At 40.0% G+C, this 24,056-nt stretch overlaps 1 protein-coding gene across 1 annotated transcript in view; it reads right to left on the bottom strand.

Annotated features, from left to right (window-relative positions):
• Positions 1-24,056, bottom strand: part of TRPC5 (transient receptor potential cation channel subfamily C member 5) — a 170,844-nt gene that overhangs the window by 128,024 nt on the left and 18,764 nt on the right. The gene's annotated exons all lie outside the window — the stretch shown is intronic.

Genomic DNA, 24,056 nt, shown 5'->3' with positions numbered 1-24,056 from the left:
CAACCTTGTGAGGTAAATATTCTTCCCATATGAAGAAGCAGAGACACTGAGAAGTTACAGAACACACCTAAGGTTACACAGTTTTTGGTCAACAGAGCCAAGATTCAAACCCAGGCAAGACTCTAGAGCCGAGCTCTAGAATCAAGTTGTCAATTATGCAATGACAACATACCCATTTCTGTCTGAAACATACTGGAGAATACGGAGAAATAAAGGGCATTTTTTCCTGACCTTCTGGAGAATTACTTGGGTAGAGCAAACTTACATAGTATTGGTAACAGTACATAGTAGTTCAGTTCCAAATGAGCAGTAGAGGCTGCAGGAATATTTATTTGAAAGGTTAACAACAACCAGTAATCTTCAAGACCATGTCATTAAATCAAACTCTGGGGGCTGAAGATTCCCTCAAATTGTTACATTAACTTTTTATATATAAATGGGACTTCAGCGGACCAAAGACCAAGGTAAGACAGGGTTCGTCCAACTTCCTGTAGGTCCCAGGAAGGCAAAGATAATTTGTTAGTGTCAGGAGGAAGTAGTCTGTAAATGAAGACTTCTTGGCTTGGGGAATGGTTACTGATAGCAAAAGGACCATTGATAAAACTGCTATGTCCATGATGTAATGTTTGGTGTAAATAGCAGCTATAGATGAAAGGTGGGGGCTTCTTTGGGTATTCAGGAGCACTTCTGGGTGAGTGTGCAGAACCTGATCAATGAATTAAAAATCTTTCATCTTTAAAATGTCTCTTTTGGGACACAGTCTTTTCTCAGTCCAGTAGGGAAACCGAGGCAGCTTGCTAGACTCACAGAAGAGTTTAAGTGGAGTAGGATCTAGCGCTACAGAATGGAAGGACTGGAATAGTCAGCAGAGGCTTTATGGAGAAGTGGAGCTGACTGTTAAAAATATGGATAGGATTCCAGAAAATCAGGAAATACTGATTTTATTACACTTAAAAAAAAGTTCCAAATGTTCATTTTAACTGGGTATGACAGACCATGGATAATTGAGAGTCTCATTGAATAGCCAAATCATGGGATTTTTGTTTTTGTTTTTAATTTTTTTATCTCTGTAAATGTAAGGAGAAATTGTATTTTAATCACTAGTTTCTTTTTACTCTCAAAACTTCTTAAAAGAAATTACTGGCGAACTGACAAAGGGATGAATTACTGTTTTGCAACATCACTGCCTCCCTTCCACCTTGCATACAGGATTCTCAAACAGGGACGTCGCCAGAAAACAGAGAGTAGGAGCAAGGTGGGGAGGAGGAGTTTGCAAGAAATCTGTTTCCTTCACTGAGTGCTTACATCAGCCTCTTAATAGTTGAAAGGTGGCTGCATAATAGTCATCAATTGCTAGGATGGATCAGAGAGTAAACATTGTCAAACATTTAGAGGGAGCAGCTACAGACAAGACAGCCGGAAGTGAGCAACTGGCTCATAAAGTAAATTGGACATGGGAAAGAATAATCTCAGAAATTAACATAAGCCTACAGGCTCAGGAAGAAGTAGGTCTGAGTGGGCCTGGAAATGAACAGAAACACTGTCGGTATAAAGCCTAGAGATGGGAGAGATGGGGAAGTGAGAAATTTGTCACAGTCTGCCCAGGAAAAAGAGAGCTCAGATCTGGGAAATCTACCCTTTCTCTGGGCAGAAGTCTTCCTCAATCTCTGTCAGGATCTAAAGGTGCTGAGGGGAAGAGAGGCTAACCTGTAGCACAGGATTCCCTGGGTTAGATTGTGAGTGTGCGTTGGCTTCCTACCATGCTGTTCCTCCTTCCTCGTGCCCTCTCTCTCTTCCCCTCTTGCTTATTCTTTGTACTTTTCTTACTCTTGTCCTTTCTTTTCTTCCATGTTGGTCCTGCCAGTTCTGTCCTGAGATGAGCTCAGCTTACCTGTGAATACTGTTTAGCTCCACTTGTATGATAGAGTCAAAAGGGTGTTGTTGTCTATGCCTAGAATATGAAGTGCTTTCTGAAACTATCCGATTACATTGTCTGACAAGGAACTTCAGGATTCTCCGTTTGGCTTCCTGAGTACCTAACACCAGAGAGGAAACCTTTTAAAAAGAAAACCAGTCTGCAGTGACTGATCCTGCCCTCCCACCCAGACTGCATTTTCTCCTCCTGTCAGTGTTGCCACTCACATGTTGCTTTCTGTGTGTATATCCCTGTGGATCCCCTGTGTGAAATGGTCTCTCGCACCATTTTTCTGCCACTCAAGGGTCACCGCAAGCTCTGGTTTCTTCAACAGCTCCTCCTCCTAACTTTGAGCTTATCTCTTGCTGCCCACTCAGATATCGTGGGCACAAGGTTACATGCAAGTAAATGACTTTTCTGATGCTGTCTCACATTATTCTCAAATTACTTCACGCATGTACTTTTTGCCTTCTTGATAAGGTTATGTGCTCTTTGAAGGCAGAGTTGTCCTGGTCTGCTCTTGTTTCCCCTATGGTATCTAGCACAGTGCTAGACACACACCAGACACTCAGCAGAAATATATTAAATTTCCTATTTTCACATTAAGAAATTGGCTCTCATGGCCAGGCATGGTGGCTCACACCTCTAATCCCAGCACTTTGGGAGACCAAAGTGGGAAGATCGCTTGAGCCCAGGAGTTCAACACCAGTCTGGGCAACATAGTGAGACCCTGTCTTTAAAAAAATAAAACAAAAATATATTAGATAGGCTTGGTGGCAAGCACCTGTAGTCCCAGCTAGTAGGGAGATTGAGGCAGGAGGATCGCTTCAGCAAGGGAGGTCTAGGCTGCAGTGAGCCGTGATCATGCCACCGCACTCCATCCAGCCTGGGCAACAGAGTGAGACTCTATCTCCACTAAAAAAAAGTAAAGAAAAGAAGAGAAAAGAGAAATTGACTCTATTGTTTACAAATCTGACTCCCACAATTTGGATCAATATAAGCTAACTTCCTTGGACCTCTCCTTCCCATGTCCAGCTGAGAAGGCAGGCATCCCAAGACTCCAAGAAGGGTTAGACGACTAGCTCTGCAGGGAACTACTGTGAAGTCTCACAAACTTGGAACATTTCTGCCTTTTCCACAATGCTATTGCTTCAAAGTGGGGACTGATCCATAGACTACGGGTTTCTTTTTATTCCTTTTACCCCCTTTGCTTTGTCCTCCCTCATCATCTTGCTGGTTTTTTTCCCTTCCCAGGCTGTGCAGAGACCATGGACTATCATCAGGACAGCCAAAGTGAAGGAAGAGAAAGTTCTATAATGAGGGTCAGAAGATTCTGATAATAATCTAGATTTTATGACATGGTCTAAAATACAGGCCAATCAGGTAACAGAAATGAGGATCAGCTGTAGGCGTATGTGCATGATTTGGGTGAGTGAATGGTAGAAACTGGTAAACTGCAGAGACCCTCTCGAACGGGGCAGCTACTACTCAGTTCCTGTAAATTGTCATAAACACAAGTGAGGAGTAGTGTTGTCAATTTTTGAAAAGAAGCCAGAAACATGGATGTGGGAGTAGAAGCTCTTAAAGTTATAAACGTTGGCTCAAAAATTTTAAAGACAGTGCAGGCCAAACAAAATACATATGTGAGACCAATTTGGCTTGAGTGAACCAGTTTGTGACCTTCGTGCTAGCACATAAGTTGTGAGACTAAAAAGATATGGGAGAGGAAATTGAACATTTAGGCAGGGGCCAAATGATAAACGGCCTCATATGTCATGCCAAGGAATTTATATGTTATCTGTTGACCATGGGGAACCGAAGGGTTTTAATCAGGAGAGTGGCCTAGTTGATTAGTTTGGCCACAGTGTGGGAAATGGGCAGTGGAAATCATGCTTATAAATGTTTAACAACCAGCTCTCCACAGGGGAGGAAAAAAGATCCTGTTCTGTAGTGTTTGCCAGTTTTTCTGGTGTAAATATTCCCATTGTAGACAGTTTCAATCTACCAATACGACATCATAGAACACAGAGTTGGGAAGAGAACCAGTCAACCTGCTCTTGCCAGCTGGTGCAAGCCAGCTCCAAGCACACCACCATGTGTTTCAGAATAAGACTAGTCAAAAGATATCATTAGTTCAAGTGAAGAGATGGCAAGGATCTTAAGCTAGATAGTGATTCTAGAGATGGACAAAAAATAACAAATTTAAGGCATTCACTGGATGTGTCAGGGAAGGGAGGGAGAAAAAAGCAGGGATGTTGGGTCTCTAGATTCCAATGCGTGGTTGAAAAGTAGTGTCAGCAATTGAGATAGTTCATGCAGGAGCAGGTTTAAGGTTTTTAAAAGTTCAGTTTTGTGCTTATTGACTTTGAAGTCCCTACTGGAAAAGCAGCAGGAAATTGTATAACTATTATAAATCTTGAAGGAGAAGTCAGGGCTGAAAATATAGATGTGAAAATCTTCAGCCAGTAATAGTAGTTGAAACCAAGGGTGGACAGGATCAGCCTCTGCCTGCCCTTGTTTCCTCACAAGTGGCTCCACCCATCTACTCCAAGGACTCTGTCCAGCTCCAGTCTCCAGGGCAACTAAGGCTTGATATAAGAAGTACTCAGGAGGCCTGCCTCAGTTTCCATCGTTCCAAATTTCTACTGTTGAGGCTTTGGCATTTGGGCACTCTCCTTGTTCTGTTAGTTTCTGAATTGCAGCTTCTTCCCCACCTGTGCCCTAGCTTTTAAAACAAGGCTTCACCCTTGTTTGAGTTTCTGGCCTAATATCCCAGGCCTCCTTAATGAAATGTGGCTGTGAAGAGGAGACAAGGCTGCATCTTGAGCTCCTTGATTAGATTAGGGGGAGGATCCAGGGAAGAGGGAAGAGGTTATAGACAAGGGAGAGGGGGCTTGTGGGAAGATCAAGGTGCCTGAGGAGATTAGGAGGGATGAGGTCCAGAGCAAAGGTTGGGGTGAGGTGGACGTTGATCTTGGTCTGGAATAAGGATTCCTTATCCTCAGAGACTGGAGGAAAAAAAGGTGAGTTGAGTGGAGCTGTTGCTAAGTTTGTTATTGAAGAGGGATGGATGATGAAGTACTTCTCATCTAAAAAATGTGGTTTTCTCATTGAAATGAGAGGTGAAATCAGATGCTTTGAGTGAGGGAGGAGAATTTGGCAGGTCGTGTGGGGAGAGTTGAATGTATGGAAGATTTCCTAAGGGAAAAGAGAGAGGAAGTTGAAAAAAGTAAAGTAAAAGGATGGCCTAGCAGTGCTGAAGTCTCGGGTAAATTAGCAGCTGTAAATTTGAAATAGCAGTGATGCGTGGAAGAATATGGCTTTTTTTTTCTCTCAGCAGTTTTAACAGTTCAGATGTGGCGACGGAGAATTCAGATTTTTGGATAGATTCAGGATTGAGGTTTTGCCAGAGGTTACAGGAAGTTGAGGATGAGATAATTCAGGTGATTGCACTTGAAGACCAGATCAGACAGGTAAGGGCTAAAAGGCTGGGAGGAAATGGAGGCATTGAGGGACTTGAGGTCTGTTTGAAGTGAAAAGGCAGATAGAGTAGGCAAACTGGGAGGATGGGAGACTATGGACAGAGAGTAGGGTACTAGTGGAAATGATGTCCACAGTGGAGCAGTGCTGAATGATGACCAGAGGTGGTTTGGTCATGGGCACAGAGGGCTGAAGTAGAGTGGATGTGGAGGTCAGTGGAGGAGGGAGGTCAAGGAGCTAATGGGCCAGGATGCTGGCTGCATTGTCCACATGGGTGGGTGCTGAAGTTGTCCAGGTTGATGACATGTATTGGGCTGGAGAAGACAACTGTGATCTAGGGGCCAAGATCATCAGAGTACTTTGGATAGTGACTAAATCAGCAAATGATCAGGAGATGGAAAGAGGAGTGACTGTGTCCACACTATCTCGAGGAGGGCTTCCACAGTGCAATTTAAGCTTGTCTTTCTTGGCTTTGTCATTTACTAGCCTTTTTGTATCTAGATTCCCTTGCCTAAAAAATGGAAAACTGACAGCAGCTGGGCAAAATTTTGGGTCGTGCACAAAATACACTAACATTAATAACTGACAAGCTAAAAAACAAAAAAAACCTCATAATGTTTGAAGAAAGTTTATGAATTTGTGTTGGGCCACATTCAAAGCTGTCTTGGGCCACATGTGGCCTGTGGGCTGCAGGTGGGACAAGTTTGGTTTAGAACATACTAGGTTCTCAACAAACTTGGTCTCTGTCATTATAACAACAAATGTATTACAAAAAGTAGCCAGATACGGTGGCTCAGGCCTGTAATCCCAGGACTTTGGGAGGCCTACATGGGGCGGATCACTTGAGGTCGGGAGTTCGAGACTAGCCTGGTCAACATGGCAAAACCCCATCTCTACTAAAAATACAAAAATTAGCTGGATGTGGTGGCGTGCACCTGTAATCCCAGCTACTCCGGAGGCTGAGGCAGGAAAATCACTTGAACCTGGGAGGTAGACGTTTCTGTGATCTGAGATTGTACCAGTGCACTTCAGCCTGGGTGACAGAGTGAGACTCTGTCTCAATAAAACAAAACAAAAAAAAGTATCTCAATCAAAAGCAAACTCCCCAGCACAGTAATGGTTTATTCTTCACCATGTCCTGGTCAAAACTGTGACATATGGAAACCTTAAGAGCACCCCCCTTCAATTCTATTTTGTGTACTTTTTAATGTTCTACCTAACTTAATACAAGTTAACCCAGTGTCGTCTTGCAAGCTTCCTGTGCGGGCTTAACCAGTGCTGCATTTTATGGGCTGTTCTCATAGTTTAGATTAGGTTCACTAAATTGTACCAGTTTCTCATACAGGTCCCTGGAATTTTGGATCCCTTTAAGTGACTGGTCTGCTATTCTCTGGAAAAAAAAAAATCCATACTAAGTTACTAATATTGATAACCATATTTGGAGCTGTCCCGAGCAGGGGGTATTTACATTTTAACCGGTGGCACCTAGAAAGAACACGTTGGCATTAGAAAACTATTTAATAGAGAATTTCAAGGAGGACTAGGCTGGTAGGGACTTAAGTTTGGTGAAGGTCTTTTTCAGGCCTTACAATTCACTATGCAGCTTGATTCCTACTCCACTTTCAGGTAGAGTGGACTCTGCTACTAGTGGTGGCTCTGTACATAAGGTTTCTCCTAGTAGCTATTAAGAAAAATTGTGAAAGACTTTGGATCGTGAAAAAACATAAACCGGAGGTCCTGTCTAGTATATTTTCTGGATTATCCATGCCTTTGATTCGCTTTGACTTACTTGACAATTCTGTAAATTGAAATGCAACTATTTATTATCTGATGGAATGTAATTGATTACTGCCTTGTGGACACTGACTACTTTGTATCCATTTTTAAGCCCTGTATCATGGGAGAGTAAACTTCTGTAAAAAGCCAGACAATAATTGATACTCTGTGGACCATACAACAAATTACATTACAATGTAATTTGATTACTATGAAATGAAACTTTCGTTTTCATTGTAAAATGAAAGCGGCCATAAGTGTAAGTGAATGAGTGTGGGTGTGCTCCAATAAATTTTATTTATAAAAACAGTTGAAAGGCCAGATTTGGCCTGAAGGCCATAGTTTGCAGACTCCTGGTCTACCTACTGGTTCCCTCATTAATTAATGAATTGAATAAAGTCTTTGACATGTTTACTTTAAATTTATATGAAAATTACGATTTGATCTATTTTTTTTTTTTTTTTGAAGTTATCCTGTAACAGCCATTTCGTGTTCAGATTGAGGTCGGGTAAAAAATTCAATTTGATTACTTCTTATCAAGTTTTGCCTTCTTGTTAAACTCCAAAATCATACTGAAAGATCTTGGGCTTTCTGTTTCAAAACATGTTTTTTAAAAGGAAAAATAAAGGTAGGGGGAGGTGAGGAAGAGGGAAGGAAATCGATAGGCCAAGAATTTAGATTTGGCTTATATTATGTATAACTGTACTTCTAAAGAAACCTGATACATCAACCAACTCGAATGCATTTTAAAATTTGCAATGATGTGGGCTAAGTACATGGCCACCAAAGAAGTTACATTGTCTGCCTTTCCCTGGGGCTTTTCACTCAGGCCATAATGAGTTTGCTACTGCATCTGTCCCAGGACTCCTTGTTGAAAAGCTAGGATCCTATTCTAGGACCCTTCTAGATGAATGAGCACAGGACAGTCATTCAGCTCAGAACTCATCACATAAAACACTTGTAATGCAGAGAATAGATTGAGCTACAGTCAGCTTCTTTGTATTTTCAGCTAAATTCTATTGCCAGAGGACAGCCTAGAGGATAGATGATACTCCTTTCTCTCCACTGTCAGAAATGGCTAAAGCTTTTACAAGATTATTTTTCACCAAGGGTTCAAAGGATACATTCATTTCCATTAACTTCACCACTGGACACAATCTGCTAATTGGAATTTTTCTGAACCCTATTGTTACCCTTCGAGGAGTTTATCACAGGCTTCTGAAATTAAACCACCCATTTGTAATTAATGGGCAGACCCTTATCAGGAGCCACCTCATTCATACACAAAATGTTGTCTGCTCACAGACCCAACCTCTCCAATTGGCACTTCCTCACACAGCTGGTCTGATAGCATCATGTTGAAAATGAACCTCCTGTCTTATGCCTGGATTTAGTGAAATAGCAATCCCTCTTTTTTGACCTGCTGTGTTCCCTTCCCTCCATCCTAATATGCCAGATACAATCAGTGTTTAGCAGTCCAAGGAACATGTGGAAATGAAATTTCATTTCTCTGTATTACTCAGAAGAGAAAAACATCAGCATCTAATCAGGTCACATTACCAGCTTCCTGCTCTGCCTACCTATCAGGTTAGTTAGCTAGTAGTGGTGATGTATGAGCTACTTTGGAGCAACCATTGGCATGAGATGGAAAAGCATCTGTTTCTCAGAATCTGGTGAAAACAGAAGCATCAGAATTAGGATTTGCTGAATTATCTTAGTTTTCAAGGCCAAAGTGTATATAATTTAGAATGGAAGACTAAAATGGACAAAACTTACTTGGGAATAATGTCACAGAACACATTGGCTTTTAAAAATGTCTATATTGATACATAAAAATAAATTAGATATATAAACCAATAGCCAACATTAGCATTAGCAGCAGGGATGAAAGTAATACTAATGGCTACTGGGTGTTGAGCACTTTCCATATGCCAGGCACAGGCATAATGCTGGAGTATTATATTGAGTCCTCACTATGACTTTATACTATAGGCACAATAATTACTCCCATTTTATATCTGAGGAACTCAGTCGTAGAGAAGCTAAGTGCCTTGCCCAAGGTCACATAGCTTGGAAGTAGAGAACCCAGAGCTTGACCCCAGGCAGTTTGGTATCAAAGCCTCCTGTACTGTTAACCACTATACAATTCCACCCCTAACTAGCAAAAAGACAATTTGATTGCTTACATCAATAAACAAATGTTAAAATCACAACACTGAATATACAGACATATCTTAAGTACATATCGCAGGTTTTGTTGCATATTAATTAACCTTATTAACTAATGTTCTACCTTAAACCAGACAAACATTAGATAGCATTGTTCAAGGTTTGGCAACCCACAGAAGTATTCTTGAGTTCTCATCACATAGATGCCCTTAAGTTTTCAAAAGATAGGAGCTAAATCGATGAGAAAAAAAAAGTCATGACTAATTCCATAGGTTATGAAAGTTTGTAATTTCAGAGTTTTAGTTGGAGAAAATCTGGAAAGACATTTTTTGTCACAGTTAAATGAAGTAATCCATATATTTTTCTTTGCAAAATATGGGTTATAATGAGTGATGGGAACCACTGACTCCAAAAGTAAGGTGCACCCTGGGATGGATATTAGAAATAAACAAACAAACAAAAAGGTAAAAGACTCCAAAGTAGGACAGGAATACACAGTGAGTGGCCTTTGGAAACACAGCCCTCTCTGAAGGCATTTTTTATATAGTGGAGATCTGATGTTGTCCAGAAAATTGTGAAAATGATGTAATCAATCAAACAATGAGTCAATCAGCAGTTGTGGGTTGTTATTGAGATGGGAAAAATGTCAGAAGTAAAGGTCTGATCAATGTGTCTTTAGCACTGCACAGAGGAATGAAGCCCTAATCTACCAGTGTGAGTGTACAGTTAGCTTTGTAGGTGGCCCTATTGTGGAGCTTGATACAAATAGCTTTTTATGAAAGCCATGATAGTTCTTGGTTCATTTTTTTATAAATCAATGTGTAATTTTCAAATCAAATTTCTGTTGTAGATTACTTTACTGGAAAGAGGATGCTGACAAGCTGATTTAGAGTTTTCCACATCACTGCTTATCACATGACTAGTGTGAGTTTGAATATCATGATAAAGGTTTCTGGATAAGGCTGAGAACCCAGATGCAGAGACAGTACCATTGGAGGGCCAGGGTAACCAGATTACTATTAAGTACATTATAGGATTCATACAAATAAACACTTATAATTTTATATTTTTTCTAGTGGGTACTGATATTGATAAGAGCACATTTGCCAGTAAAACAAAATCAGAATGAATAAAGAAGAGGAGTTGAGAGCTTGCATGATAAAAATGAACTCAGTTGGGTCTCAGAGTGTAAAAGGAAGGTTACAAAGCGGGAGTTCTCACCATTACTCACAAAAGCAGTGTGGGCTGAGCCTGAATAAAGAAAAAGGCCTTAAAGTAGCCTTGTAGGAAGAGGCCTTTAAAAAAAAAAAGGAGGTGAAAAGGAAACCGGACAAGAAATCTAGAAGCAAAATTCATGTTAAATAATGCCAAAAGCATTCCCTTTGCCCACTTTGCTCCATATACCTGTCAAATGATGTTTGTTTGGTTGCTTAGTTCATATGTAGCCATCTGACTGAAAGGTTACATGATACGATTGGAGGATAAGACTTGAAAGAAGAAATTTTGTCACATGCATTAAACAATTATTTAGTCCCACATTCTTTCCCTCAGTTATCCATACCTGAGGCAAGCCAGGCAGCTGACACTGTTCTCCAGAAGTAGAATACTGCTCTGCTGACCTGTTGGAAGTTGCTCTAAATGTAGGCATAGTCCTCCAGGGCAGCAGGAGTTAATTCCTCTTCCTGTAGCTATCCTTGATCTTTCCAGGAAAGAAACAGTGAAGGGTCCTTTACTATCTTTCAGACCTCTGATAGTGGAAAAGCATCTGCAGGGTTAAATTTTGCATTTTCAACCTTACTGATTGCTGTCACATAGAGGCATTTGTCATGTAGTTAGACAAAGTGCAGGAGAAAGTAAGGAACAATTATGTAGGACAGCTCAGTTTCTCCAAACTCAGAGATAGGAGAAGAAACGCGGGTTTGTAATTCGAATTACCTATCCAGTTTTGTTTTCTCGAGTGAACACAGTAGCTTTCAAACTTTTTGCTTGATGATGACACAGGAAAAGATGTACCTAAATTGCCACATGGAGAAGTTCAGGCAATCCAGAAATATAAGATCTAGTGCAATGACTGGCTCAGCTCCATGGGCCTTTCAGCCCAGATTTCTGTGTCTGAGGCACAGAAGGTGGTGTTGGAAGAGATCAGGAATTCCTTGCGTGCTATCAATTTCAAAGCAGTGTGGCCCTAATATTTCTGGCTCCTATAAGTAGTCTGTTACGGCTTTAGAAGCTGCAAACATTTCTAAATCCAACCCCTTTTGAGAACATCTTTACCCTTTCACACTGTATTACCTTTTAGGGAGTAAGAAGGACACATCGTTTTATTATATACTGTGGGAATCATGATGTATTATGTATACAAAAATTCTGGCAGGTTTCAAAAACTCTCTTTTCTTTCTGATATCCTAACAATTGGTGAGCTAAACCTAGTTCTCCCTCTCTGAAGCTACCATCATTTTAGAAGTTTCTCTTCTTTGTCTGTATTTTTTTCAGATTGAAGAATTGTTAGTTTTTAATATCTGTTCCAAATATCGTGGTGGGGGGGATGATTTCCTTCCAGGTAATTTGAAGGGAGTAAACTGAAGGTAGTGGAAACATTGAACTGAATTCCCAGGGAGGTTAGAGACCCCTTACCTTTGGAGACTTTGGAGCACAGAGTGATGCTCCCCGGTGTGCGATCCTTTAGGGATCTCTCTAGGGCATTTTCTCATTCTTGGTATGACTGACATTTGGGGCCAGATAATAATTTGTTGTGTGGGACTGTTCTGTGCATGGTAGAATGTTTAGCAGCATCTCTCGTCTGTATCCACTAGATGACAGTAACAGCTCTCCCTTCCCCCCAAGAATTGATAGCCAAAAATATCTCTGGACGTTGCCAAATGTCTCCTGGGAACAATATGATCCTGGTTGGGTTCTGAGTATGAGGCTTCTTTGGCAGTGGCTCACTGGAGCAGGGGGAGGCAGGACTATCTAGAATTAGTCATGCCAGTCTTAGCCCCTTCTTATTTCCCAACCTACCGGAAGATTGCGACACACTCTCATCAGTACAGTGCCTCACCAGGACAATGGTTCCCTTTCCCAGGAGAATTTGTTGGAATTTTATTTTTGGTGGGATGTTGAGTTTGAAAAACTCTAAAAGTGCATTGTGCATTATGATAACCCCTAGCCATGTCTGACAATTAAAATTTGAAAAATATTTAAACAATAAAGTTCCTCAGTCACACTGTTTACATTTCAACTACTCCATAGCCATATGACTACCTTATGGGGCAGCATAGATAGAAAAGATTTCCCTCACGGCAGAAAGTTCTGCGGGATAATGCTGCCCTAGAACCTCAGAAATCACTAGACAAGAGACCAGCTGAATCAAATTACACATGTCTTAGCAATGAGCAGTAGTTAGCATTTACCAAACACTTATGAATGTGCTAGGAAGTTTGCTAAGCTCTTGACATGTAGAAGCTGCCACTATTTATATTTCATGGATAAGGAAGCTGAGGCTCAGAAAGGTAAAGTAATTTGTCTAAGGTTACACAGCTACTAAATGAAGGAGCCAGGACTTTAATTCAAATAGGTTGGATCCAAAGCTTGGGTTGTTAAACAAGCATGATATACAGACTCAAGGTGGTCAGGTGGGAAGATGGATGCCTGGTGGCATCAGAAGCAGCCCAGTTGTGCTGACAATAGATAAAAGAGAGGTTTCTCAGTATGTGGGCAGAACACGACAACAGAATAATGTGAATGTAGGCAGTGGTCTAGGAGGAAGGCAATCAGGTGATTAGTACTGTGAGGTCTGGAAACATGAATGGGGGAACTGGGAAGGATATGGGACAGGGACTCCATTACTGGAATTAGTCCAGGATTTCTCAGCCTCAGCATTTTTGACATGTTGGCCCAAATGATTTTTTATTGTGGAGAGCCATCCTATTTATTATAGGGTGTTTGGCAGCATCCCTTGCCTTACTCCCTTGATATCAGTAACACCCTGTCACCAACTGTAACAGCCAATAACATCTCTAAACATTGCCAAAACTTCCCCCTCAGGGGCAATGCCAAAATGTCCCCCTGGGAGGCAAAATCACCTGCATTTTAGAATGACTGAAGTAGATCATAAAACAGAGTCTTGGTCACATGACAACAAGGCCAGGGCTCAGGCATAGCTACCAAAATACAAGATTCAGAAAGGACTAGCAGCTTAACTGATTTGAGGCTGCAGTGCTGAGCTATTGCCCTTTAGTTCTAAGAGTCTCTATGGCTAGAAACAGGATTAATCTCAGATTATGGACTAGAAGAGTCATCTCACAGTAATGGATAGAAGAGAATCCGTGGGAATGAAGTGTCTTCATCTGGGGCCATGGAGGACGGGGAGGACTGAAGGGCTACTGTGATGGGGAACTGGGCAGGTCATTACAGAGATTGCCTCTCCATGGCTACCCTTAGCTACACTAAAAAGAAGTCAGTGGACATGTATCTCATGGCAACACCACAGGTCCTTGATTATCATCAGAATAAAAATTCCATAAGTTATAGATATTCTAGGCAAACATAAGGCGAACCTACAATGACTACTATTAATGGTGGGAAACTTTTTTTTTTTTTTAAACTATCATTCCCAAGGTGGGAAACATTTTCGTTAGCTAGTACTACTGGAAGCACTCTAGGGCAATTTTGTATTCAGGATCTTTCTGGTTGAACTCCCCGTTTGGGATTTCTGAATGGTTTCTCTTAGAAACAACCATGTATCCAGGAGCCCCTCACTCTGTAGCAGGAATTGACTAGGATTGGGAAGCCATTGAGAAAAGACGCCTGGGCCTGAATAACATCAAAATGCTTAAGTTCATCTAGCACAGACATTTTAGTGCAACACAGTTCAAGAATATTTCTTCCATCTTTAGCAGAAAAACAGGATTCAAAAGTGTCTGTTTGGTGGCCATGACTGTGACCCATCATGATAAGCAATTGATTTTTCAGTACACAATGGTCAGGGTTAAATTACTGTGTCACTAATAAAACAGAAGTCATTTAAAAAATGTATAACTTTTGGTTGCCAGGAAAAGTAGTCGAAATCATTTTGTGATTGAACTTATGACTGTCGTGTTAACATCATTCAATTGCAAGCAAGTTCTTAAACATAGTCTGTGACAAGCAAATGTTTTCTAATATTTTTGTAATGCACTGCCTTTACTTAAATATTTTCCCTCTATCACATTTTGAGAGAAAAACTCAAGAACAATGTCCCTCTCCCATAATTTCTCTCTGTCCAATATTACTTCCAATTTTATTGCTTTGAACTGCAGCTACATTGTCTATGGTGCAGTCTCAAGCAGAATACCTTTTGCTCTTCTCACAGTAGACCATGTGTTGAAAGGAGCAGGAGCTTTGTTGTTGTTGGGAGAAAGGAGGGCTGTTTCGGCTTCTAGCTCTATTGCTGCTGTCTCTTGCCTGGCTTTCTCACTGTATGCTCTCAGGATAGGGGTGTGGGCTGCTGTCTCCCTAGAGAAAAATAAACTAGGTGCTGATCAAGAGTGAATTAGGGAAACGTTGGCTGTCCTGTCCTTATTTCCCTGAAGTCAGACATGCCCAAAATCTGAAACATGAGAAAGCAAAGACAGTTTACATATAATGATGACTTTTCAATCACTTGTAAAACATGTCTCTCTATCTGAAACACATATAGCCAGACACCTCAGAGCTTCAAAGCAGTCTTTCACTCTGCAGTACCTTTTCAGGAACCACAGGTCAGGGATAACCCGAAGGAGGCCTTAAAAAGGACTGGGGTTCTAAATTAAATTTACTACTGCTTAGTTTTCTCCTCCATATTTAGTTAATAGGGGATAAGACTCTCAAAGATGGATGAAACGTTGCAAATGGGGAAGGAAATAGAACACCCAGCTCTTGGAGGGCTAGACTGATACAGAGATTGCTTGTGTTTTGTTAGAAAAGGGCAACAAAGGTGATTAGGTATGCAAGAAGGAGCCCTAGCTCCCAGCGAACTCTCCCTCATCTGTGGCTTCATTCATATACTTGAGACTCCCTGGAGGCCCCAGACATACAATTGAGAATTCTGGGCAACTGACCCTTACACTGAATTACGTTGGGACTTCTTTCATACCCTGCCAAGGTTGTGTACCATCAAATTAGCATTGGCATGTTTAACTCTTTCAGAAGCTAGAGATTACTACAGCTTGGATTGATTGCAGTGACAAAAGAATGGACTAGATTGCCACTATATTTTGTTTAATCCTGACGGTTGCATGATTAAGTGGACCACAGCTAAACAGTTATTCCCCGTAACTCCATGTTTTATGCTAGAAATGTGTCAGTGACATCCCTGCCTATGGAATTATAACTCCCCTGTGGTTTTTATATTTACTGGGGCTTTGTATTCTTGCCTTTCTACTAAACCAGTTATGTGTCAGGCACAGCACCTGGGTAATACAGGGAGACTCTGCCTTTAAAAAAAATTGAGTGCTTTTTTGAGCAGCGATGTGGCATGCAGCAGGTGGTAAGGATGTATTCCTTGCCTCTTCTTGTCTCCATCTTCAGGGTAGTGGCAGTGGTAGCTGCAGTTTGTAGCTAACCTGCAGCTATTATTCATGCCCAGGATCTGCACACACTCAAGAAGTTTGGGAGATGGTAGCCCAGATCAAGACTCATGTAGCCCCATTGGAAGCCATTGCCTTGGAAAATTACCTGGTGCTCTTGGCAGATATGCAGCTAATGAAGGATGAAGGATGAGGCCCTGACCACCCTGGAAGTAGCCAATCATGTGCTTAGAAGTAAAGTCCATGGTTCTCTCGCCTGTGCTGGGAAAGTCATCAGACTCCCAAGGTTACCAAAAAAAAGGAGGAAGGCAGGGAGAGATGGCAGCCAGGCAAACAGCAGATGCAGTCTAACTGTCACTTCATTTACTTTCATTATTTAATTGATTCATAATTGTACATTTTTATGGACCACAGTGTGATGTTTTGATACAGTATACATTGTATAATCAGACATTTATCTTTTTGCTATTGAGTTGTTTAAGTTTCTTATATATTCTGGGTATTAACTCCATGTCAGATGTATAGTTGACAAATATTTTCTCTATAGTTTAGGTTGTCTCTTCGCTCTGTTATTTCCTTCTCTGTGCAAAAGCTTTTTAGTTTAATGCAGTCCCATTTGTCTATTTTTGCTCTTGTTGCCTGTACTTTTAAGCTCTTATCCAAAATATTCTTTCCCAGACCAGTGCCATAAGGTGCTTCCCCTTTGTTTCCTTTGAGGAATTTTGTGGTTTCAGGTTTCACATTTATGTCTTAAACCATTTTGAGCTGATTTTCTTAATTTTTAATTTGTATTGGTGCATAGTAAGTCTATATATTTGTGGGGTACATGAGATATATTGATACAAGTATATAATGCATAATAATCACATCAGGATAAATGGGTATACACCACCTAAAGCATTTTCATTTCTTTGTGGTACAGACATTCCAATTACACCATTTTAGTTATTTTAAAAATGTACAGTAAAATATTGTTGTTTGTAATCACCCTGCTGTGCTAATACTAGCACTTACTCATTCTATCTATCTTTGTACCCATTAACCATCTATACTTCCCCTACCCCAACTACTATCCTTCCCATCATTCTGTTCTCTATCTTCACGAATTCAATTGTTTCAACTTTTAGCTTTATCAAATGAGTGAGAACATGAGAAGTTTGTCTTTCTGTACCTGGCTTATTTCACTTAACATAATGTCCTCCAGTTCTATCCAGGTAGTTGCAAGTGACAGGACCTCATTCTTTTTTATGGCGGAATAGTACTCTATTGTGTATATGTAGCACATTTTCTTTATCCATTCACCTGTTGATTGACAAGTAGGTTGCTTCTAAGTCCTGGCTATTGTGAATAGTGCTGCAATAAATATGGGTGTGCAGATATTACTTCAGCATACTGATTTCCTTTCTTTGGGGCATATACCTAGCAGTGACAATCCTGGATCATATGGTAGTTTTATTTTTAGTTTTTTGAGGACACTCCAAACTGTTCTCTATAGTGGTTGTACTAATTTACATTCCCACCAACAGTGTATAAGGGTTCCCTTTTCTCCACATCCTTACCAGCATTTGTTATTGCCTTTTGGATAAAAGCCATTTTAACTGAGGTGAGATAACTCCTTGTAGTTTTGATTTTCATTTCTCTGATGATTAATGATGTTGAGCACCTTTTCCATATACCTGTTTGCCATTTGTATGTGTTCTTTTGAGAAACGTCCTTGCAGATCTTTTGCCTATTTGATAGAGTAATAGATTTTTTTCCCTATAGAGTTGTTTGAACTCTTTATATATTCTGGTGATTAATCCAATGTCAGATGAATAGTGTGCACATATTTTCTCCCATTCTGTAGGTGGCCTCTTCACTTTGTAGATTGTTTCCTTTGCTATGCAGAAGCTTTTTAACTTCATGTGATCCAATTTATCTATTGTTTTAGTTCCCTGTGCTTGAGGGGCATTACTCGAGAAATCTTTGCCCAGACCAATATCCTGAAGACTTTTCCCAATGTTTCTTCATAGTAGTTTCATAGTTTGAGGTCTGAGATGTAAGCCTTTATTTCATTTTGATTTTATTTTTGTATATGGCAAGAGATATGGGTCTACTTTCACTCTTCTGTGCGTGGATATCCTGTTTTTTCAGTGCCATTTATTGAAGAGACTGTCCTTTCCCTGATGTATGTTCTTGGCACCTTTGTAGAAAATGAGTTCATTGTAGATGTATGGGTTTATTTCTGGGTTCTCTATTCTGCTCTGCTGGTCTATGTCTGTTTTTATGCCAGTACCAAGCTGCTTTGGTTACTACTCTGTAGTATGATTTGAAGTCAGGTAATGTGATTCCTCCAGTTTTGCTTCTTTTGCTCAGGATGATTTTGGCTATTCTGGGTCCTTTGTGGTTCTAAACATATTTTAGGATTATTTTTCCTGTTTCTGTGAAGAATGCCATTGGTATTTGCATTTAATCTATAGATTGCATTGGGTTGTGTGCACATTTTAGCAATATTGATTCTTCTAATCCATGAACAGGGAGTATGTTTCCATTTTTCGTACTCTTCAATATCTTGCATCAGCGTTTTATAGTATAAATTGTAGAAATCTTTCACTTCTTTGGTTACGTTTATTGCTCAGTATTTGATTTGTACCTATGGTAAATGAGATTACTTTCTTGATTTCTTTTTTAGATTGTTTGCTGCTGACATACAGAAAGGCTACTGCTTTTTTTGTATCCTCCAACTTTACTAAATTTGTTTATCAGTACTAATAGGTTTTTTCAATGGTTTCAACTTTTAGTCTTTAGGTTTTTCCAAATATAACATCATGTCATCTGCAAATAAGGATAATTCAACTTCTTCCTTTCCAATTTGGACGCCCCCCCCCCCTTTTTTTTTTCTCTTGTCTGGCAGCTCTAGCTAGAACTTCTAGTACTATGTTGAACAGCAGTAGTGAAAGTGGGCATCCTTGTCTTATCCCAGATCTTAGAGGAAAGGAAAGGATCATTCAATATGATACTAGCTGTGGTCTGTTGTATATGGCTTTTATTGTGCTGAGATGTGTTCCTTATATACCCAGTTTTCTGAGGGATTTTATCATGAATGGATGTTGAATGTTATCAAATGTTTCTTCAGCATCAGTTGAAATAATCATATGGTTTCTGTCTTTCATTCTGTTGATATTATAGATCACATAGATTGATTTGTGTATGTTGAGTCATCCTTGCATCTCTGGGGTAAGACCCACTTGGCCATGATGAGTGACCTTTTAAATGTGTTGTTGAATTCAGTTTGCTACTATTTTGTTGAGTATTTTTGCATCAATGTTCATCAGGAATATTGATTTGTAGTTTCCTTTTTTTGATGGGTTAAGTTTATCTGGCTTCGGTATTAGAGTAGTCAGGCCTTAGAATTAATTAGAAATATTCTCTTCTCTTCCATTTTTTCAGGATAGTTTGAGTAGGATTGGGATTAGTTCTTCTTCAAATGTTTGGTAAAATTCAGCTGTGAAACCATCAGGTCCTGGGCTTGTCTTTGCTGGGAATCTTTTTATTACAGCTTTGCAGCTTTGATCTCATTACTTGTTATTGGTATATTTAGGTTTTGGATTTCTTCATGGTTCATTCTTGGTAAGTTGGATGTGTCTCAAAATTTATTCATTTCTTCTAGATCTTTCCATTTATTTGAATATAGTTGCTCATAGAAGACTCTAATGATCCTTTTAATTTTTGAGGTATCAGGTGTAGTTTCTCCTTTTTAATCTCTGATTTTATTGATTTGCATCTTCTCTTTTTTTCTTTGTCTGGCTAAAAGTTTGTTGATTTTTGATCTTTTCTAAAAATCAGCTTTTCATTTCATCGATCTTTTCTATATTTTGTTTCTATTTCATTTATTTCTGCTCTAATCTGTATTATTTCTTCTACTGTTTTGTGTTTGGTTTGCTCCTGCTTTTGTAGTTCATTAAAATGCAATATTAGCTCATTTATTTGAGAGTTTTCTACTTGTTTGATGTAAGCACATTTTAATAGCTATAAACTTTACTCTTACTAGTGCCTTCCTTATATCCTACAAATTTTGTTATGTTGTGTTTCCATTTTCATTTGTTTCAAGAAATTTAAAATTTTTCTTCTTAATTTCTATAGGTTCATATATCTCAAGATATGAGATATTATCCCACTATTCTTTCAGGAGCATATTATTTACTTTCTATGTGTTTGTATAGTTTCCAAAGTACCTGTTGTTATTTATTGGTTTATTCCATCGTGGTTAGAGAAGATGTGGAGTCTCTGTCGCCTAGGCTGGAGTGCAGTGGGATGATATGGACTCTTTGTACCAAGTTATATACAAGACCTAAGGCCATGTCAGACAAGCATGAAGTCACACACCCCAATACTTAAAGAATAAACTATGTTCTGACTGTCACAAGGTTATTCTTTTTCTCTAGCAGCTAAACAAGCACTTGTCTTGAGATAAGCAATGTTAAAGCAAATTCAGCTCCACTGTATACTGACTAACTGCCCCCCAACCACTTTTCCTTTGATTGGACAAAAGACCGATATCAGTGACTTTCCTGATAAAAAGACCACCAACCATGGACTGGTCCTGGCAGGTTTATAGAGGCTGCACACTTGAGTGCCTTGATGTTCCTGCTTTACCTTTTGACATATAGGACCTAATTGTAATACATTTAATGGTTAAGTCTCCACCCTAAAGTGAACATGGGGTGTATGTTACATGCATGTTTAGTCAATATGCATGTGTCAGGATCACCTTCATATATATTCATATTATCTTCTATAACCTGTTAACTATATATGTTTAGCTAATCCATTCAACATAAGGCTCCTACTTCAACCCGTCCTTCAGTGTGCCTGTGTCTGGTCTTTGCTGGAGGTTATTCTTCCCAGCCTGTGATATGACCACCTTGTAGGCTCTAACCTATAAAATAAATAGCCTCCTTTTGTAAATTTATAGATCTTGTGTGATTTTTAAGACGAGTCTTATGATGTTGATTTGGCAGGGTGCTTTGGCTTTGCTTCTGTGTAAGCACAGTAAGGCAGTCTCCGTTTAATTTCCTCAGCTATAATCAATGTCAACAGTGTCTGCAAGTGCCTCAGTGACCTAGGCTGGGGGTATTTGTAGAGGTGGTGGTGTGGCCGTGCTAGTAATGATGCTGCTGGGTATGTCAGGGATGCGCGGCAGTTCCACCAGTCATGGAAGTGGCTTACCCACTGTGCAGGATGGCTTGTTCCTTGAAATGTAGGGCACTGCATAGGCTCGGGCGTCAGAGTCACAGCTGTTCTACTGGGTCTAGGCTCCAAGCAACTGGGGTGTGGCATTGCAACCACTTCTGTGAGTATGATGGAATGACAGTGGGGACTCAGAGAGAGGGAGATACAGTGGCTATTGGCCCCCAGAGCAAGATGCATTCTAATAGTGGCTCTAGTCTCAAGATAGTGCTGTGAGGGAGGGTGCACCATGTGGGCTCCTTCTCTGTAATAATGCAGCCACATGGACTCCAGGCAGCTCCCTATACTGGGCTCAGTGTCTGTGAGGACTGTGGGACTCTGATGTAGCAAGGACTGCAGGTGTCCATGGCAGTAATGAGGGCTGCTGGGGATCTTCTGTTTATATTTTCCCCATGATGAGAAGCCCATGCGATCGCTGAGCCAGTCTCAGCAAGAGAGACAGGGTCACGGAGGCAGGATGCTTTACTTCCCAATCTATGCTGCCATTCTGAGTTTCCCTGCTCCACTGGGAATTCACCAATGCCTTGCCATATTCTGATGTTCTCCCTTAGACGCTCTAGTTGAAGTGTAGTTGTTTAATTGTTTTTGTGCTTTTTGTGGAGGGGACAAGTGTTAGGTATCTCTAATCAGCCATCTATCTTGGTGATGTTACTCTGAGTATAAATTTCTTGAAAGCACTAACTGTATCTTTCAATTTTATTGTGAGGCATATGATTAGTAGTCAAAAATACTTAGAAAATTCAATAGAACTAAATAGAGTTAATCATCTGCTGAAACTCTGTCATCAATTAATTGTTTTAGATAGACACTACTTGTAGCTGCTTTATTTATTTGCAGCTCCGTTGTAAATTTTAGCGTTTCTGATGATTCCTCAAAAGCAAAGTGGGGTAGTAGAAATAGTAGTTTGGGGACAAGAGGTATTTGTGTCAGTTCAGGCTCAGCTGAGTGACTTTGAACATGTCACTTCAGACCACATGATCTTGAAATTCCCTTCAAGTCCATTCTATGAATGAGGTAAGCTATGCCTACTGAAAGTTAGCACAGATACATGAGAGGAGGTAACTCAGTTTATCGCTTTGGCCAGTATGATGGCATGCGGTCATTCTGTCCTTTTCTCTCAATTTAAACTAAATTATTTATTTTCTTGATTTGATTGACACAACCCATTGTTTTCACCTAGAAGTTTGACTTTGGAATGGGAATCAAAGCAAATAATAGAATCATTATTATATCATATCATGCAATTTATTTGTCATATAAAAAAACTGATGCTTAAACAAGGTGAATGATCTTCCCAAGGTCATTCAGTCTGAATTATTAACCACTATGTGCTAGTGGGTGCTTAATACATTTTTTTTTTTTTTTTTTTTTTTTGCTTAATACTTTTTTTGAAGGAATAATGCCATTAGCCAGCAGGTGATCAGAACAGCATGGCTTCAACTAGTGGGAGTAAGAGTAGTACTAGCTACCATTTATTGAGGACTTACTAAATATCATGGACTCTTCTGAGTAATATGCATGTATTATTTCATTGATTATCACTGAACCAGTATAAAATAGACTTTATTATCATTTCTTGTTACAGATGAAGAAATTGGGATTTTAAGAGATTGAATTATTTGTCCAAGGAAACACATGTAATAATTGGCTTAGTTCACAGCCTATGGTCCTTTTACCACTGCAGGCTATCTATACATAGCAGGATGACTCTTATAAGTTTCTCTTTGACTTTCTGCGTTCATATTAAGTGTTTGAGATTTATAGACTAGACATTTTGTGTTCCTTCTCTGTGCTCTAGTCACCTTTTTCCAGGCCCTTGGTGTCCCCCTCCACACTGTGTAATCTCAGCCTGAGACCGAAAACCAGTCAGGAGGAGGAGTAAATGAAATGTCCTGTTGCTGATTTTCTATAATCTCAACACAAACACTTATCAGTGTTGTTGAGATTTAATCTCTCTGGCTCATCTGTGAGACCAATTTTAATTTTGAGCCATCTGCCACAGACAAATGAGTAATTATGGAAGAGCCTAGAGGGGTGGGCCATGGGGAGAAGGTTGGCTTAGCCTCTTTCCACCTGCTTGCATTGACGCAAGTGACCAAGAAAGAAAATTACTTGGGTGAGTTGTTGATAAAGAGGCCAGCAGCTCTACCTCCCTGTTGCTCAAATCCTTAGACTCTAGTGAAAAAGGAAGGATGACTTTGAGGTCATGCAGCTTGCCTGGCAGCAGAAGGGAGACCATTGCCATCAGGGCCAGGCAGAAGGAGGTAATCTTAGAACTAAGCTGGCTTGTTTACCAGCCTCTTACTCTTACTCTACTGGTGGTGTCTTGTGAGCAGTACCATCTGCCAGCTGGACTCTCCATATTATATGACATGCTAAGTCAAGTGGATGGAGTAAAGCTGAAAATAATAGTTATTGACCTCTGTGTAGCATTTTTCAAATCTTTTGTTTTCAAAAGACTTGGACATATCTTAACCTTATTTCTTTCTCACAACAGTTTTCTGGATTAGGTAGGGCTAGTTATTGTTAGCTTCCTTTTACAGATGGTGAAGTTGAGCTGCAGAGAGATTCAAGTGGGTTTGAAGCCCAACCTGCGCTTAAACTAGGGCAGCTCTGCTTGGGTCTGTCTTGCATCTGAGTGGGTTTTCATTTAATGAAAGACTGTACTGCTGAAAATGTTTGAAAAACACTTGTTTAAACAAGTATTTCTCATAGACAGTATAGTGGGTTGAACTGTGTCCCCCAAAAGATATGCTCAAGTCTTAACTCTTGGTACTTGTGAATGTGACCTTATTTGGAAGAAGGGTCTTAGCAGATGTAATCAAGTTAAGATGAGGTCATCCTGGATTAGGGTGGGCACTAAATCAAATTACTGGTAACTTCACAATAAAAAGGAAAGGAAGATTTAGATACAGAGACACAGGAGAAAGCTATAGAGACAG

This window comes from Aotus nancymaae, unplaced genomic scaffold (assembly GCF_030222135.1).
Source record: "Aotus nancymaae isolate 86718 unplaced genomic scaffold, 86718_ANA_hifiasm-v0.15.2.pri h1tg000004l, whole genome shotgun sequence".
Classification (NCBI taxonomy): domain Eukaryota; kingdom Metazoa; phylum Chordata; class Mammalia; order Primates; family Aotidae; genus Aotus; species Aotus nancymaae.
The sequence above is the reverse complement of the archived record's forward strand: the minus strand, read 5'-3'. Positions and strand labels throughout refer to the sequence as shown.